This window comes from Phocoena sinus, chromosome 4 (assembly GCF_008692025.1).
Source record: "Phocoena sinus isolate mPhoSin1 chromosome 4, mPhoSin1.pri, whole genome shotgun sequence".
Lineage (NCBI taxonomy): Eukaryota > Metazoa > Chordata > Mammalia > Artiodactyla > Phocoenidae > Phocoena > Phocoena sinus.
The window spans coordinates 104,681,950-104,696,811 of NC_045766.1; the positions used below are offsets into that span (position 1 = coordinate 104,681,950).

Below are 14,862 nucleotides of genomic sequence, written 5' to 3' on the forward strand. Positions count from 1 at the left end.
CATTTATTCTCTTAGAACTTTGTAGCACAGTAATGATCATTTAGTTCAAACCCCTAAATTTTTTCGAGTCCAGGAGTTTAAGTAAATTGCTTAAGATTACACTGATAAAGAGTGATGGGACCTCGATTTGTAGATTTCGAAGTTCAATTATTTTTCAGCACATCACATAGTATAGGCAAGATTTTTTTTCTCTTTAAGAAAGTCAGTAGCTTAAAATCTCAGATAATAAATGACTAAAGAAAAATAATGAAAAAATATTTCGGTTGAAGCAAGGAAAAGAAGGGAACCTTCAATTATTTGAGCCAGTAACTGTGCCAGAAAAATTCATGTAATTTGTCAATTTTGGTAATATTATCCACATTTTCAGAAGTAAAAAAAAAAATCCAAAAGACTGAAGTGGTCTGATTTTCTCAAGGTCATTTTTTCTTAAGTGGCACATCTGGAATATGAACCCATGTCTTTCAGAGAGACTATCTGATTGCCATGCCTATACTCATGAAAGGACACAGTCAGTGGTGAGTTGTATTAGACCTTGATGACTGGTTATGAGGGTATGTGAACAAGCCTACATGCAGCAGTTTAATCTTACAATTCCGTACCATCTTTCCTAAAGGAATGACTCCCATCGGAGGTAAAACTGTCAACTTAGTAGTCATGAATCATGCGTCAGTTATCTCTCTGGGAAGCTCCCCTAAGGAATTGAGGGTAGCCATTTTGGGGATATCTTCACAGTTATCCGAAGGCTACATCAATTACAGGTTGAGTTCCCTTAGACACTTGAAGGAGAGAAGAAAGTTAATGGTGGCTTCTGCATAAGAAATACCATGGGAGGATGAGGTAAAGTAAACTTCGAAAGAAAGTGTCGTTTATTTTTTTAAATTATTTTTTAATATCTTTATTGGAGTATAATTGCTTTACAATGTTATGTTAGTTTCTGCTGTACAACAAAGTGAATCAGCTATACCTGTACATATATCCCCATATCCCCTCCCTCTTGAGACTCCCTCCCACCCTCCCTATCCCACCCCTCTAGGTCGTCAAAAAACATTGAGCTGATCTCCCTGTGCTATGCAGCAGCTTCCAACTAGCCATCCATTTCGCATTTGGTAGTGTTCATAATTATAAGAATTTCCCCAAGTAAGACCTACATTGGCCAGGGGACACAAGTTGACAGTGTCTCTCAGAGCATCTCTCAGCCATCTGGTGTAGTTCCCAGTTCATTCTGAATAAGTTGAGTCTAATTCTTATTTTTGGAGAGACTTTCTAGAGGCAGTCTGGCTGATCTGTTTGGTTCTTGCATGCCACCAGCTGGGGGATATTTGTCTGTCCTGTAGAGCAGTAGAGCAATAGCTATAAGAATAAGGGTGGGAAAGATATCCAGAAGTATTAAGTGTTTTATGAGGGAGATATCAGATCTAGGGCCTTTCCCTGCTATTTCCAACTGACTTCTTGGATGGTTAAGTGGAATGACTTAACCATCAAAGACCTCTGGTATGGATAGAAAACCCAGCAGTCAGTTAAATTCAAGGTGTTTGCTACCATTTGGGAGAGTTATGGCAGGGCATTGTCTTTTACAGAGAAGCCTTCCAGGGCAATTCTGCAATGTAAAAGATCATTAAGATCCCTCCCTCTCTCACACCTCCTGGGTCTAAGGTGTTCCCTCCTAAGGTGCCAGGTTTGTGGCACTCTCTCCACTACTATAAAATCTGTATGTCCTATCACAGTAGCTATAATGTCACCTTTTTTCAACCATCTTCTACTATTATCCAGAGGGATCTGGTACAAGAGGGATAAGACATTTTTATAAAACCTTCAGAGACCCAGTATATTCCCTATTTTGGCCATGTGGGTTTACAGTAAGGGGTTTGTTGTATAGTGTGTTCAAACAAAGAGTCATTATTATTATGTTCTAAAACCATGTACATTCAATAAGAGAATCCAGATGGCTGGGCCAGAATTAAGTCTGAATCCTCTAAGACCTTTTTTGGTTCAGTTGCTACTTGAGGAATACATTAATTCATCCAGCCTGATATTGCTGTTAAGGGAAAAAAAAGAAACATAATGATCAAGATTGGTCTGGTTGGAGTCCCAAATTTCCAAAATAGGTCTACATATTCCCCCACCACTTTCATCCTGACCATCAGATGCTCCTTTAGTGACCAAACTGCCATACTCAGGTGTGCGTGGATTAGGAGGCAGTGAGGGAAGTAGACTCAGAAATCGTTTTGACCTGGTTTTTAGAAGACATTTCCAATACTCAAAAATACTGGATGCCTGAGGATGGTAGACGTGTGGAAGATCCATCAAATACCTATCAGGGCATTGTGGACACTGTCTAATGACTTTTGTGATAAAAGGAGCATCATTGTCAGACTGAAAATGGTCCAGAAAGTCAAACACATAATTGAGATTAAATTTTGAGTCACAACGGTATGACTGGAATCAGCTGTCTGGAGTGGGACAGCAATTCCATAACCTGAAAATGTGCTGACAACACTGAGGCACCATTACTAGCCTGGGTAAGGAGATCAGGGAGCTAATATAATCAATCTTTAAGCACTAGGTGGGGGTCAAGTCCCAAGCAATTTGGTTCCTCCCCACTTGAGACAACAGGCCCACCTTTGGCAAGAGTCTGGCATGTGGTATTAGCCTCTTCAACAGAAACAGAATCCTTTCGCCTGTATCCAGGATATGATGGTGGGTGGATTGCTATATCCCATACAGTGATGAATCTATGCAGTGATTATGACAATCTGGGTAGTACAGGCTTAATCGGTGGTATGAGTCCAGTTGGCCTCATCAGAGAATGAATCCTTTTCATGGCCATCTGTACAAGTGGCCCAGATAATTTGATTTTAAGCCTCATTGTCATACTTCATGGCCCCAAAGAAAGATGTGTTTAACATGACAGTCTTTAGTTTTCCATGTGGCTGACCAAACCTCTAGGCCTCTTGCAACAGCTTAAAATCAGTGAAAATAAAGTTCATCACAGGGAGCATTCATCTGAGTTAGGAGAACAGTTTGAGATCTGCCCTAGTGTAGAATAAACATAGTCCCTTTTCAGTTTGGCTCAGCTGGTCTGAGGCTGAGCCTGCAGAAGTCCTGTGCACACCATCAGTTTTCAGTTTAACAGAGCTGTCAGTAAATTGGAGCCAGACATTTTGGGGAATCTCAGTGACAAGAGGACTCTGAGCAGGTAGCTTCTCATCAGGCAGTGGAGTGGGAAACAAAGTGCCCCTCACAGGTACAGCTGCCACTTTCTCACGTAAAGCTAAGATGCCGCTGGGGCTGGATGAATATGCCATTTCCACTTGGCAAGTAAGGCTTGTTGAGCAAGCTTTATCATGTTAGTCGTGGACTCTGAATTTTTAAAATTTTTATTTTATATTGGTGAACTCTGAGTTGACTCCAAAATAGGGATGTTATGCCAGAGACTCATGAGGCCTTTCTGGGTAAGGTGTTTGGTTTCAAACCAAGCCCAATAGTATGCTGATAGCTGTTTATCAAAAATGCTATATTTGGGCTTCCCTGGTGGCGCAGTGGTTGAGAGTCCGCCTGCCGATGCAGGGGACATGGGTTCGTGCCCCGGTCCGGGAAGGCCCCACATGCCGCGAAGCGGCTGGGCCCATGAGCCATGGCCACTGAGCCTGCGCGTCTGGAGCCTGTGCTCCGCAATGGGAGAGGCCACAACAGTGAGAGGCCCGCGTACCACAAAAAAAAAAAAAAAAAAAAAAAAAAGCTATATTTTTGTCCATGATAGGAGGGTGGGAGGGAGGGAGACACAAGAGGGAAGAGATATGGGAACATATGTATGTGTATAACTGATTCACTTTGTTATAAAGCAGAAACCAACACACCATTGTAAAGCAATTATACTCCAATAAAGATGTAAAAAAAAAATAAGTGAAATAAGTCAGACAGAGAAAGACAAATACTGTATGGTCTCACTTATACGTGGAATCTAAAAAAAAAAAAAAAAAAAATGCTATATTTAGTAGCTGTGTCAGGGCAACAATGATTCCAAAGCCTTAAGAGAGACCTCCAAGGAGAGACTACTTCCCATTGCTAGGGACTTCAGTTGGCAAAATTATCAGTCATAGAAATTGTAGCTCAAAAGGGTCATTAAGGTTGTCAGACCCAAAGGTAGCCAACATGTTATAATCTGCTGGAAAGTTTCCAATGGGACTTTTAATGAGGACACAGCTCAAAACAAGCTGATTTGTATTATGGTCAGTCAGTGGAATCAAGTGGGAATTTCGAGTGGGGTACAAACTGTATCAGTACCTAGAGAGTCCAAGAATATGTTGGGGCCTCTCTTTGGAGATGAGGTGCCAGAGATAGCTGATCTGACCTGCTGAAGGAATTGATGGTTAGAAAAAAAAGTCATTGGGAATAGCTTCTGAGGAAGAAGCTAAGGAGAAAAAATAGCTCTCTCAAGCAAACCACAAATTAATTTTTTTAAGAAATATTTCAAAACTTTCTTTCATCATTTTGAACATGAACTAGTGACACTGTTCTACTCAGTGAATTTAATCTTTCCTTTAACTTCCACCTTTATTCTTCAGTGCTACACTTATATCCATAAACCTATTAACTCCATAGCTGTTCTAGATTTACTTCCTTTGTCTCCCTATCCTGAATAGGTATGCACTACTTTATTACTAGTTTACATTTGTAGATGATAATGCAGGTCCACTTTAACTTCTATTGAAGTATAATTGACTTACAATATTATATCAGTTTCAGGTGTACCATATAGTGATTTGATATTTTTATACATTACAAAATGATCACCACAATAAGTCTAGTTATCATCAGTTACCATACAAAGGTATTATAATATTATTGACTATATTCCCTGTAATATATAAACTGTAATGCTGTACATTACATCCTTGTGACATATTTATTTTATAACTGAGAATGTACCTCTTAGTCACCATCCCTATTTCACACATTCCTCCACCCCCTCTGCTCTGGCAACTGATTATTCTCTGTATCTATCAGTATTTTTCTCGTTCTGTTTTAATGTTTGTTTTGTTTTTAAATTGCACATGTAAGTAAAATCACATGGTATTTGTTTTTCTCTGTCTGATTTATTTCATTTAGCATAATACCCTCCAGGTCCACCCAGATTTTCACAAATGACCACATGACATTCTTTTTTATGGTTGCATAATATTCCATTGTATGTGTGTATATATGTGTATGTGTGTGTGTGTGTGTGTGTGTATCACTTCTTTTTTATCAGTTCATCTGTCAATAGACACTTAAGCTGCTTCCAAATCTTAGCTATTGTAAATAATGCTGCAATGAACATAGTGCTTTCTTTTTTTTTCAGAAGTGGAATTGCTAGGTCATGTGGTAGTTCTAATTTTAATTTTCTGAGGAGCCTCCATACTGTTTTCCATAGTGGTTGTACTAATTTAAATTCCTACCAACAGTGCATGTGGATTCCCTTTTCTCCACATTGTCGACAAAACTTATTCATTGTTTTTTGATAACAGTCATTCTGACAGGTGTGAGGTGATATCTCATTGAAGTTTGATTTTCATTTCCCTGATGATTAGTGATGTTGAGCATCTTTTCATGTGCCTGTTGACCATCTCTATGTTTTCTTTGAAAAAATGTTTATTCAGACCCTCTGCCCATTTTTAAATCAGACTGTTTCCTTTTTTGATATTGAGTTGTATGAGTCAATTATATACTTGGAAAATAACCCCTTATTAGACATATCATTTGCAAATATTTCCCCCATTCACTAGGTTGCCTTTTCATTTTGTTGATGGTTTCTTTCACTGTGCAAAAGTTTTTTAGTTTGATGTAGTCCCATATGTTTATTTTTGCCCTTGCCTGAGCAGACAGATCCAAAAAAATATAGCTAAAACCAATGTCAAAGAGAATACTACCTATATTTTCTTTTAGGAGTTTTACAGTTTCAGGTCTTATATTTAAGTGTTTAATCCATTTTGAGTTTATTTTTGTATATGGTATAAGAAAGTGGGCTAGTTTTGTTGTTTTGCATGTAACTGTTCACTTTTCCCAATACCATTAATTGAAGAGGCTGTCTTTTCCCTAGTGTAGATTCTAGCTTTCTTTGTTATAGACTAATTGACTATATTAGCATGGGTTTATTTTTGGGCTCCCTATGCTGTTCCATTGATCTGTGTCTGTTTTTGTGCCATACTGTTTTGATTACTATAGATTTGTAGTATAATTTGAAATCAGGAAACATGATACCACCAGCTTTGTTCTTCTTTCTCAGGATTCCTTTTGCTATTCAAGGTCTTTTTTTGTTCCATACAAATTTTAGGACAATTTGTTCTAGTTCTGTGAAAAATGCCACTAGATTGCTATAGGTACTATGGACATTTTAACAATATTAATTCTTCCAATCCATGAGTACAGTGTATCTTTATTTATTTGTGTCTTTTTCAATTTCTTTCATCAATGTCTTATAGTTTTCAGAGCACAGGTCTTTCACCTCATTGGTTGAATTTATTTCTAGGTATTATATTCTTTTTGATGTAATTGTAAATGGAATTTTTCCTAATTTCTCTTTCTGATAGCTTGTTTTTAATGTATAGAAAAGCAACAGATTTCTGTATATTAATCTTGTATCTTGCAACTTTGCTGAATTCATTTAGTAGTTCTAATAGTATTTTGGTGGGGTATTTAGGGTTTTCTATGCATAGTATCATGTCATCTGCATATAGTGACACTGTATTTCCTTTTTTTTCCAATTTGGATGGCTTTAATCTCTTTTTCTTGTCTGATTGCTATGGCTAGAACTTCCAAAACTATGTTGAATAAAAGTGGAAAGAGTGGGCATCCTTGTTTTTTTCCTGATCTTAGAGGAAAAGTTTTCAGTTTTTCACCATTTAGTATGAGGTTAGTTATCGGTTTGTCATATATAGCCTTTATTATATTGAGGTGTGTTCCCTCTATACCCATTTTGTTGAGTTTTTTTTTTTATCATGAATGGATGTAGAATTTTCTCAAATGATTTATCTGCAGCAATTGAAATGATCATATGATTTTTATTCTTCAGTTTGTTAATGTGATGTATCATGTTGATTGATTTCTAGATATCCTTGCATCCCTGGAATAAATCCCACTTGAACATGATGTATGATCCTTTTAATGTATTGTTGAATTCGGTTTCCTAATATTTTGCTGAGGATATTTGCTTCTATGTTCATCAGGGATATTGGCTTGTAATTTACTTTTTTCATAGTGTCATTGTTTGGTTTTGGTATCAGGGTAATTCTGGCTTTGTAGAATGAGTTTGGAAGTGTTCCTGCCTCTTAAGTTTTGGGGAATCATTTAAGAAGGATAGGTATTAATTTTTCTTTAAATATTTGGTAGAATTTTCCACAGAAGCAGTTGGGACCTGGACTTTGTTTGTTGGGAGATTTTTGATTACTGATTCATTACTAGTAATCAGTCTGTTCACATTTTCTATTTATCCCTGATTCAGTCTTGGAGGATTGTATGTTTCTAAGAACTTATCTGTTTTTTCCTTGTTGTCTAATTTGTTGGCATATAATTGTTTATAGTAGTCTCTTAGGATCCTTTGTATTTCTGTGGTATTGCTTGTAACTTCTCTTTCATTTCTGATTTTATTTGGGCCCTATCTCTTTCTTTTCTTGATGAGTCTGGCTAAAGGTTTATCTATTTTGTTAATCTTTTCAAAGAACTAGCTCTTAGTTTCATTGATTTTTCTATTTTTTTTAGTCTCTATTTCATTTATTTCACTCTGATCTTTATTATTTCTTTCTGTCTACTAAATTTGGGCTTTGTTATTCTCTTTGTAGTTCTCTTGGGTGTAGTTAGATTATTTGGAATTTCTATTGTTTCTTGAGGTATGCCTGTTATCACTATAAACTTCACTCTTAGAACTGCTTTTGCTGCATCACATAAATTTTGGAACATTGTGTTTCCACTTTCATTTGTCTCAGGTATTTTAAAATTTCCTCTTTGATTTCTTTATTGTCCCACTGGTTGTTTAGTAGCATGTTGTTTAGTCTCCAGTTTTGTATTTTTTCCATTTTCTTGTATTTGATTTCTAGTTTCATAGAGTCATGATGGGAAAATATGCTTGATATGGTTAAGTCTTTTAATTTATTGACTTGTTTTGTTGCCTAGCATGTATTCTCTCTCTAAGAATGTTCCATGTGTACTCTAAAAGAATGTGTACTCTGTTGCTTTTTGATGGAATGTCTGTATATATCTATTAAGTTTATCTTCTCTAATGGGTCATTTAAGGCCAGTGGGCCAGTGTTTCCTTATTGATTTTCCATCTGGATGATCTGTCTATTGATGCAAGTGGGATATTGAAGTCCCTTACTATTATTGCATTACTGTTAATTTCTCCTTTTATGCCTGTTAATATTTGCTTTATATATTTAGGTGTTCTTACGTTGTGTGCAAAAAGATTTATGAATGTTATATACTCTTTTTGGATTGACACATTTATCATTATGTAAATCTCTTCTTTGTCTTCTGTTATAGTCTCTGTTTAAAAGTCTATTTTGTCTGATATGATTGTTGCTACCCTTTTTTTTTGACTTCTTTTGAATAGAATATCTTTTTTTATCCCTTCACTTTTAGTCTGTGTGTTTCTTTACATCTGAAGAGTCTCTCGTAGGCAGCATCTAAAGATGGGTTTTGTTTTTTTATCCATCTATCCACCCTCTTTTTCTTCTTCTTTTTTTTTTTTCACACTATGTCTTTTGATTGGAGCATTTAGTCTGCTGACATTTAAAGTCATTATTGCTAGGTATGTACTAATTACCATTTTGTTACTTATTTTCTGGTTGTTTTTGTAGTTCTTTGTTTCTTCTTCTCTTGGTCTCTTCCCTTGTGGATTGATGATTTTCTTTAGTGTTATGTTTGGGTTCTTTTCTCTTTATTTTTTGTGTATTTATTGCAAGTTCTTGGTTTGTGGTTATCATGAAGTCATGAATAATGACCTATATATAGAGCAGTTTATTTTAAACTGATATTTGCTTAAGTTCAAATGCATTCTAAAACCACTACCTTTTTACTCCCCATGCCACATTTAAAAACAATTTTAGAATAATTTCATTAACATTTTCCTCTGGGTTTCATTGAGATATAATTGACATACAGCACTGTATAAGGTGTACAGTATAATACATCATGAAATGATAACCACAGTATGTTTAGTGAAAATGCATCATCTCATATAGATACAAAATAAAAGAAGAAAAAAGTTTTTCCTCGTTGATGAGAACTCTTAGGATTTACTCTCTTAAAAGTTTTCATATATAATATACAGCAGTGTTAATTACATTTATCATGTTGTACATTACATCCCTAGTACTTATTTATCTTATAACTGGAAATTTGTACCTTTGACTGCCCTCTTCCATTCCCTCTCCCCTGATCCTGTGCCTCTGGTGACCACAAATGTAAACCTCTTTCTCTATGAGTTTGTTTTGTTGTTTGTTTTTGAAGTTTAATTGACCGCCAACATTATGTTAGTTACTGGTGCACAACATAGTGATTTGATATTTCTATACATTTCAAAATGATCACCACGATAAGTCTAGTTACTATTTGTCACCATACAAGGATATTACATTATTATGGACTATATTGTCCACACTGCATATTTTACAATTTTATGTTTTCACATCACATTTTACAACCTTTTTATTTTGTGTATCTCTTAACTACTTACTGTAGTTATGTTGATTTTTACTACTTTGTCTTTCAACCTTCATACTAGCTTATTAAATGGCTGATCCACTGCCTTTACTATATATTTGCCCTTATCATTGAAATTTTTTCTTTCATATATTTTCTTATTTCTATGGCCTTTTCTTTTCCAATTATGTAAGATCCCTTACCGTTTCTTTTAAAGGCCAGTTTAGATGATGAACTCCTTAGTTTTTGCTCTGGGAAATTCTTTATCTCTCCTTTAATTCTGAATGTCATCTTGCTGAGTAGAGTATTCTTGGTTGTAAGATTTTTCTTTCAGTACTTTAAATATTCATGCCACTCCCTTCTATCCTCCAAAGTTTTTGCTGAAAAATCAGCTGATAATTTTATGGGAGTTCCCTTTATGTGACTACTTTTTTTCTCTTGCTACTTTTCAAGTTCTCTCTTTATGTTTTGACATTTTAATTATTCCTTGGTGTGGATCTCTTTGGGTTCATTTTTTTGGGACTATCTGTGCTTCCTGGATGTGGATATCATATTTCCTTCCCCAGGTTTGGGAACTTTTCAGCTATTATTTCCTGCAATAAGTTTTCTGCCCCTTTCTCTCTCCCTTCTTCTTCTGGGACCCCTATAATGTACATATTAGTACACTTAATGTAGTCCCAGAAGTCCCTTAAACTATCTTCATTAAAAACTTTTTTTTTTTTTTTTTTTTTTGCTGTTCTGATTGGGTGATTGCCACTTATCTGTCTTCCAGGTCACTGATCCATTCTTCTGTATCACCTATTCTGCTATTGATTCCTTCCAGTGCCTTTTTCACTTGAATTATTGTATTCTTCAGTTTGGACTTTTTTTCTTATATTTTCTAACTCTTTATTGAAGTTCTCACTCTGTTCCTCCATTCTTGAGTCTGTGAGGGCATCTTTATGAGCATTACTTTGAACTCTTTATCAAGTAAGTAACTTATCTCCATTTCATTAATGTTTTCTACTGGGGTTCTATCTTATTCTTTTGCTTGGAAACATATTACTTTGTCACCTCATTTTGTTTAACTTTCTGAGTTTCTTTGTTTTCAGTGTGTGTTTTTTTCTCTCCCAGGCTTAAATGTGTGTTTTGTGAAGGAGCATTTTCCATGTAGGCTGCATGTGCCAGGCAGCTTTGGCAGGTTGGCTGGAGTTGGACCAGGTGTAGGTCTAGGGAGTGTTGTCCCAGGGTGCTTTGCACCCAGGCCACCTTGATGGAATAGCTGGAGCTGGAGTGGGCATGGGCTGGTGGGTCCAGGTCATGCCATGCTGGTCAGCCTTGGCAGGATGGCTGGAGCCAGGGTGGATGTGGGCTGGGGGGTCCCATGGTACTTTTCACCTGGTCATCTTGGTGGGGATGGCTGGAGCTTGGGCAGTTATACCAGGGCTGCCTTAGAAGTATGACTGTAGCTGGTAGCCCGGGGTGCACTGGGACAGCCTTAGCAGACTGGCTAGAGCACCTAGACTATTTTCCTACCATGGTAATAAGATAGAGAGGGAAGAAAAAAATGGCACTCTTCAATTCCCCTAACCCCAGAGAGTTCCAACAGTTCTCCACTCATTTGACAGATGCTCTAGGATTAATAAATGTATTTTCTTCATGTATAGACTAGGTGCTTTTTAAACTGCTGTTTCTTTCACTGTGCCCCAGGGTGGGCAAGTCTGTACATGGACCTCTCAGTATTATCTTTCCTTATTGCAGGTCACCAGGTCGGGGGTGGAGTTCTCATGGATACTGTGTCTCCCTCTTTCCTACCCGTCCCTCTGTGGTCCTCCTGTTGTTTGTTGTGCAAAAGCTGTTCAATCAGCCCTCAGTTCTTCTTCAGAAGGAATTTCTGGATATGTAGGTATAGATTCGTGTATGTGTGGGAGGAGGTAAGTTTACGGTCTTCTTATGCTGCCATCTTGGACAGCTACTTTCACTTTTAAATTAAGGTCTAATATTAAATTTCATTTCTTCAGTTCACCACTTGAATCAAAACTTGTGCTTTTAAAATTAGTGTAAGATCTTTAAAACATTTATTAATTTGATCTCCTGTTTTCTTCTCTGAGCAGTTCAACAATGTGTACAAATGTTTCTTGTTCCACGTGACTCTTGTTCCAAGTACTCTAGTTGAATCAACTAATTTCTAATTATTTCTATTTTATTTTGGTTTCTTTTTTCTATTTAAAACACAATGAGTCATCAGCTCGGTGCTTTGTGACCACTTAGAGGGGTGGGATAGGGAGGGTGGGAGGGAGGGAGACACAAGAGGGAAGAAATATGGGGATATATGTATATGTATAACTGATTCACTTTGTTATAAAGCAGAAACTAACACACCATTGTAAAGCAATTATACTCCAATAAAGATGTTAAAAAAAACACACACACACACACAATGAGTTAATCTCATTTAGAAATTTTCATTCTAGATAATGATTATTTCATTATTTATATCATATGTGCATGTTTAGTCCCTCCAGCATCACATTTTGAAATCATTTCTACTATACCTAGATATTTTCTACTGTTTTCTGTAAATATTATATATAATATCACTGTCACACTTGATAAATAATGCATAAATAATTTTATTCTTTAAATAACTTCAAGCCAGTATTCTTTATTGGCATTTTCTTGCAGTTGTTGCATACTATGAGTTGGTATTTATTTATTCAGCCTTCTTTTGGTTCTAAGAATTGCACGTGTTCTTTTTTGTATGCAAGTGATATGCTTCAAGTTATTTTAATCAAGAATGATTAAACAAAATTACATGGTTTTCATCTGACCCATTCAAGTTTTGAATTTGATGAGATAATTTTCTTATTTTCATAAGAAATTAAAACTTCATTAAATTAATCATTTGTAGGGTCCTGTGCGCTCAATTTAGGTTTGTTATACTTAAATAAAAGGTAGTCTGGGGCTTCCCTGGTGGCGCAGTGGTTGAGAGTCCGCCTGCCGATGCAGGGGACACGGGTTTGTGCCCCGGTCCCGGAAGATCCCACATGCCGCGGAGCGGCTGGGCCCGTGAGCCATGGCCGCTGAGCCTGAGCGTCCGGAGCCTGTGCTCCGCAAAGGGAGAGGCCACAACAGTGAGAGGCCCGCGTACCGCAAAAAAACAAAAAAAACAACAAAAAAAAAGGTAGTCTGTTTATATTTTTTTAGCCTTTAAAAAATATAAACAAACTACCACTACAAAGGTTTTTCACATTTTTTTCAGCTTTCTTTTTGAGCTCCACTTTTGAGTATCTTATCATGACTCCAACTTGAACTCATGTTTAATTATCTAATAAAATGCAATTGTTTTCAAAGTGTAAGAAATTAAGTATATTTTAAGCAAAATCTATTAAAGTAACAATAAAAAATAAAATTATTTTCACATTTGTTTTCAAAAACTTTTTTCTTGAAATTAAAATGTGAAATATCATTTATAAATAACTAAAAAGTTAGCTCAAAATTATTTTAATAAGACTGAAATTCTTAATTTAGTGGTTTTTATAAAATAAAACTTTTTGCAACTGTAGCATTCGATTCACACCTGATACTAAAGTGCATCAAAATCATGTTAAGTGTATACCCACATACATACAAATTTATGAGTAATAAAAATTGTTTAATAAAGTAAATTTATCTCAGCTACCTTCTGCAACTGTTGAGGTTTTATGTATCAGTGGGAAATTCTTTGCTGGGTAAGAATTTTTCCATTCATGTTGACAGGAAGGAGTTGACTAGTATTTATATTGTCTTATTTTCCTACTTAGGTACTTCTGCCACTCACATCCTCTTCTCACTATTTCCATGCCAGTGAAGCAGTCAGACACACAATCCACAAACCTTCCTAGCATTTAGATGTAATCATCTTTCCTTTTGGAGGACATGGGGCAAAAGATGGTTAGAAGCCATTTCCTGGGGCCCAAAGAGTTGTTAGTTGTGAGAACTGGTGTTTAGTGTTACAGGTCTTATCAGCAGTGAGTGTTAAATTCTGTGAGGCAGAATCCACGTGTTCTTTAATAAATGATATGTATGATATGTGGGACTCTTAAAAGCCAAAGGACCCAAGCCAAGAATCTCTCTTGCTTAATTCTAATGGCAGTACTGAGGAAAATAATTGATTTTATTTTTTCTGATAGATAGATGAATAAATTGATCTTTTCATTTGTCATTCTATTTCTTTAATAGTTCAATATTAACTGTACCAAAGAGAATATCTTCATACTTTTCAAAATTTATTTTGGAGAAATATTTAAAAAGTCATTTCAAAGAGTGTGAAGTTAGGCAGCAACAGGTTGATTATCAAATGTGGTTTTTCCCTCCTCATTTCCAAGATCAATTCTTGAAAATTTTGGCAGACATAAAATATTTTAGATATATTTTACTAAGTTCAATTGAATTACTATATTCAATTCGGTTGAATAAATGTTCAATAAAAATTTAGTCAGAAATACTATTCTGGGATGTGACTGTTCTTTTCTGCTTGGTAGTGGTTGTGCAACTGCAAATCAACTTTGACATGAATGGTAATAAAGAAATTCTGTAAAAGCAAAATATTTTTAGTTTTAATTGGAAGCTCTTACTCAAATTGGTTGAATAACCTGGCAAGTTGTGTGTATGGAAATTAGACTATATGGAAATATGACTGGCCAAACTATAAAGGGAAGTTTTACTGATTACTTGAATAAAAGATAGTCATTAAAAATTCTTCAAGAAACAGAAGGAAAATATATAGACAAGGGATAATAAGGTAATACTGTAGAAATAAAGATCGCATTTAAGAAAATTGTGAGAAAAGAGACCAGGGTCAAGGCTAGTACTGCTGTCAAACTATGAGTATCAAATGATGAGACCACCATTCAATGACCAATACAAAAACACGAAGATGAATTTATTGCGTATTAAGTAAGGGTCGCTATGGGAGGTTGGCACAGTCTTCTCAAGCAGAGCAAGGAATTGATCTTACATATTGTTTTGAGGGAAGCATGGTATTCAGGAATTGGTAAACTTTAGAAGTATGGAAACTCCGAAGATAATGTTATTAATTGACTGCTTTCAGATTCAGGTTTACTGGAGTATGCCTGCTGCTGATTTGTTAGATGGAGTTAAGATTTAAGATGTGTTCTGATGGTTATTTGTCATCCTAGAAAAAAACTGATTGTTATATACCCGTGT

The 14,862-nt window shown here is 35.9% G+C and overlaps 1 long non-coding RNA gene across 1 annotated transcript in view; it reads right to left on the minus strand.

Annotated features, from left to right (window-relative positions):
- The window catches only part of LOC116753228, a 146,715-nt gene that overhangs the window by 57,691 nt on the left and 74,162 nt on the right, over positions 1 to 14,862 (minus strand). The window lies entirely within an intron of this gene.